The sequence below is a fragment of the Cricetulus griseus genome, chromosome 2, assembly GCF_003668045.3.
Source record: "Cricetulus griseus strain 17A/GY chromosome 2, alternate assembly CriGri-PICRH-1.0, whole genome shotgun sequence".
Lineage (NCBI taxonomy): Eukaryota > Metazoa > Chordata > Mammalia > Rodentia > Cricetidae > Cricetulus > Cricetulus griseus.
Genome location: NC_048595.1, coordinates 183,544,559 through 183,549,457, shown reverse-complemented (window position 1 = coordinate 183,549,457; position 4,899 = coordinate 183,544,559). Strand labels below are relative to the sequence as shown.

At 38.4% G+C, this 4,899-nt stretch overlaps 1 pseudogene; it reads right to left on the bottom strand.

Moving 5' to 3' along the window:
* Positions 1–501: 501 nt before the first annotated feature.
* On the bottom strand, positions 502–4,574 carry LOC103161372 (annotated as a pseudogene).
* Between the last annotated feature and the right edge of the window lie 325 nt (positions 4,575–4,899).

Genomic DNA, 4,899 nt, shown 5'->3' with positions numbered 1-4,899 from the left:
AAGTCATCAGAAACTCAGGGGACCTGAGTACTAACAGTGCTAGGTAGCTGAGTGCTATACTTACTTTAATTGTAAAAGAAATAAACTTTATCTTGTTTAAGCCTCTATTGTCTGGGTGCTTTGTTATTCTACATATGGCACTTTAGAATAAGGCCCATGGATCTCTGAGTTTGAGATCAACCTCGTCTACAGAGTGAGTTACAGGAGAGCCACAAGAAACCCTATCTCAAAAAACAAGGTATAAAAGAAGAATAATTTCGTGTAGTCTGATAAAAAAAAATGTCGCATTTCACTCTATGCTTTCCCTAATCTTTCTGCACTACCTATTGGCTTCACCATGGAAGTAATCAATATCTACAAGGAGAAGAAGGCAAATGGAATAAGAGCCATGTTTTCTGACTACTAAAAGTGTATGTAACTTATATGAGCATAGGAAAAACTACTATTTTTTCAGAATATGAAAATTGATTACTATGTTTCCATTGTCAAAAATGTATGCTCTTATGATCTTGGTCATTCCTTCTTGCCTTCCACAGGGTCAAAGAGACATTGGCTTCTTTAACAACCTTAAAGCAGACTTCAGGTCTGTCACCTACAGAATGACCTTTTCGACCAAATCCACCAACCAGAACATTATCATTTTCCTTAATGAAGTTCAATCTACCATCATTGGGCACAAACACTGGGATCTTCTTGCTATTCTTGATGAGCTGAACCCTACGATATTCCCTGATAGAAGAGCTTGGCTATTTGGCTTCCACCCCTACTTTTCCCAGAACAATTCCAATTTCATGAGAAGGACCTTCAAACAGATTGGCCTTCAGGGTCATACCCAAGTGGGCTTTCTTATATTGTCTCTCATTCCACCTCTGGTTCCATTAGTGACTTCAGAATTCCCTGGCAGTATGGAGACCATAAAACTATCCCAACTAGTGTTATTTTTAACTTACTCAACTCATTATTATGAACAATTTCTAACTCAATTCAAAGTAGGTTGAGTAGTATGGTCAACCCTTGTGCCAATGACCCAACCACAACCCCCATCGATTCATGAATAGTCTTATTATCCTCTTTGTACACCTCCATTCAGAGTCCCTTTCTCATTAGATTTCATATAAGCATTTTATTTTGGAATAACTTAAGACTTACAGAAAAACCTGTGAAGTTGGCACAGAGAAATTCCATATACCTGTCACCTCATTTCCTTACTGTTAATATCTTAAACACAAAGGGATATTTTTCAAGGCAAATCAATTAATATGGTATATAATTATAAACTTAACAGTTATAATTTCACTGATTTTCTGACTAATGTTCTTTCTCCTTTCTGGAACCTAACTGAGCATACTGTGTTTTATTTAGTCCTGTGCTATTTTAAAGTTTTTCACAGATACTAGAAGTGAGATTACTCTAGTATAGAGAGAAAGGGAGATGAAGCTGGGAATATCTCAGCTCTGAATTTGATCAGCTGTTAGCCAAAAGATTAAACTGATGTTGCACATGTGTCTTAATAACAGGGTACCTGGTGACAACTGCAATTTGTCCTTGTGTGAACATTATAGAGAATATTTACACCAGCCTAAATGGAGGAAGTCGATGATAGTGTGGCCTCTAGATGTGCGTAAAAGACAAAGCAGACATAAGTTGCATGAGGCTGCTGCTGCTGTTACATGGCATTTTATTTTACACTAAACCTTTCTGTGTTAAGTGGATGTTTACATTGAAGAATCAATAGGAAGTATAGTATATTGAATATGTAAGATAATTACACTGTCACACAGTCATTTGCCATCATCATCAGATACTACATACTGTTCATACCAGTACACGCTAAACTCTCAGCAGGAAGTGTGGTAGATTTGTGACCACCAGCATCTTTTCCAGCACAAGAGCAATGTCTATGCAATGGTCACAGAGTGGCTGTGATGTCACCAGGTGGCAGGGAAGGTCCAGTTGCATTATGATTGATCTGATGGGAGCAGTGTGCTTGGCTAAATTCTTGTGATGTGACCATTTGTTTTATCTAAACAGAAATAAACTTAGTTCAGAGGCTTCCATTTTCACACCTAAGGGGGAAAAATGTCTTCTCAATTTAAGATTGTACTCTAATAAACTGATTTCTGTGAAAAAACTAAGATTAGTGTCCATCCAGGCTGTAAGATTAAAAGTGTAGATAGATGTGTAAGCCCTTCATTGGGCATCTGAAAGTCCAAGTATTTGTTGGAACTAGTAGTTCCAACATTCTCAGGGCAGTGAGAAGGGAAGGACTGGGAATCCCAAGATTTTGCAGTAGGGCAGACACAGAGACAGCTCTGTATGGCTTCCAGAGTTTGCTCCTCCTCTTCAAAGTTTGACAAACCAGTTATAGTGTTGTGAAAATTTGATTTTGATTTTAAAAAAAGTACCCAGCTTAGAAACTTTTGAACATCTTTCTGCTCTTGACTAGGTAAAAAGATCTTTATTAGCATTGCCAGACTTTCCCCACCTACTTCCTGTGTGTGTGTGTGTGTGTGTGTGTGTGTGTGTGTGTGTGTATAGGGTGCCAAGTCATCTACAATGTATGGAGGAAGCCATTGGTTTTATTTGTGCCATTTTAATGATTCTCACACATGGATCACTTTGCATTTCTCTAGGCTCTTCTTGCATGTACCTTGCTTTTCTGTGCATTCATACTCCAGATAAAATTTTATTTATAAGTTAGGTAAATAAGAGATTAACATTTACAACAATATATTATAAAAATTATCAGCACAACTATCTTTGCATTTCATGTTGATCTGCACAGATCTTTGTGATATTATGGTAGCCCTCTGATAACTTTAGACACCTACCAGGTGGCAGATGGCAGAAAGGCTATACAGTTTGCATGATGGATTCTCTCTTGATATGAAACAGCAGAATGAACAAGGTTTCCTTATGCTACTCAGAATAAGGTTCTGTAAAAACAAACCAAAAGCTTACGAATGGTTTCTGTCTAGAATTTTCCATTTTTTAAAACCAAGAGTAACTGACACCAAAGAAATCACATTTTGGGATCAAAGATGACTGTAGCATGTGCCACATTGTGTTCAGTACCTTCCCTACCACAGGAAGAAGTGAGGGCTTGAGGACATTTCTTGGAGACTCCTACTCCCTTGTCACTGGGCTTGCTACCCACAGTTCCCTGACTCATGTATGGCCCTGGAAATGGCCACAAGGCCCAAGACAACCAACAAAACGTTTTGCTTGAGTTTTCAAAATTTTTGCTTTGTGTCAGGAGGCAGGATCACTATGAGTTTGAGGCCAGCCTGGTCTACAGAGCTAGTTCCAAGACAGCTATGGCTGTTATACACAGAAACCCTCTCTCTCTCTCTCTCAAAAAAAAAAAACCAACCAGCCAATAAATAAGTAAATAACATAAAAAATATTGTTTTGCATTTATCACCTGGGATAGAACACTCAGAGCTAGGAACATGCAACAACACACTGGTGGACATGATTTTGTTTTCAAGGAAAAAACTGTTAGGTAGAAAACAAAGTAAAGAAACCTAAGAAAATTCAGATTTGGCTCCTGATGATTCTAGACCTTGTTTTACTATTTTTTCTATCATTGGGATATGCTGGACAACAAAGGTAAGCTTTTGGTATGGACCATATATAATTAACTTTAAATTGTAATTCGAGGAATACCAGTTAGGCTAGTCAATGGGATACAAGCCCAAATCATCCATATAAACATGAACAACCAAAAAGGTACAGTCTGAAACTTGTCATGAATTCCTGCATGTCCAAACATTCCTTAGTGAAAGATAGAATACAGGAGAAAAAAATTCTAGACAAGCAAAAAATTCAAGTTCTTTCTTAAATGAGAGTGATTGTTCTGTTTGACTGTGATACCCATTGTGTGCCCACTTCTCAAAGCTCTGTCATCTAGACACATTGCAGTAGACAGCATTCCTTGAGAGTTGTATATTTGTAAGCATGAAGATAGAAGTCTATGTCTCTTCTGGGCAACTTTAAACCATTTCACTTCTACAACCAAGTTCAATGATCCTTCATGGGTCCCACCTGAGTCCCTTTAAAATCCACTCACAGGACAGAATTTTGATATATGTGGAGCTGAAATCTTTGCTTGTGAGAACTAAATCCCTCCTGCTTAAGACCCTCTTGAATGACTTACCTTTCGATTCTGTGACTGTAGCAGAGTTGCTTCAGACGGGTACTAGGCACTGGTGGCTGTGGGTGATTATGTAAAAACCCTAGAGTAAATGTTCAGCCTGTAAATATCTATCCTTTCTCCAGTTAAAGTATCTATGGTCAGTTTGGTTTCCTTCCTCCAGGAATAGATGCCACACTTGGAACTTAACTTTTGGTCACCAAGAGGCTGAAACATGAAAGTTTTCTTCCTGCCCTTTTCACTTTGACTCATATCCTTCTGTTTGTAATTACAGCTCTCTCCATTCCCAACATCAAACAGAGGTTAAGTCCTGTCATTTTGGCAAGGTGAGTATATTTGATAATGCCTAAGGCAAGTGGAGGAGGAAAGAAGGCACCTCCCTGGGGTAGGGCAATGGGAGCTCTCTCAGCAGCACCATGTTCGTTCATTGGTATACTTGGTGAAAATGTTGTTGTCATAACATTAGAAGTCACCTCTTTACATTTTTATGTTTCCCACTTTGGAAAACAACCATGTTTAGCAGATAATTTCACCCTTTTATTATGACATATGAGAAAGAAGTCAAGACTGGTTAGGTTTAATTATCCCCACTAAGCTATTTTAGATGTCAGTTTCTACAAGTCATTCACAAATGGGCAGATGGCAGAACCATGTTATCCCTGGAAGAGGCAAGCTTCTGTGGAGTGGAGAACACCAGATCCCTTCCACGACTATGGTACTGAGAGTGTGTACCTTGTGTGTTT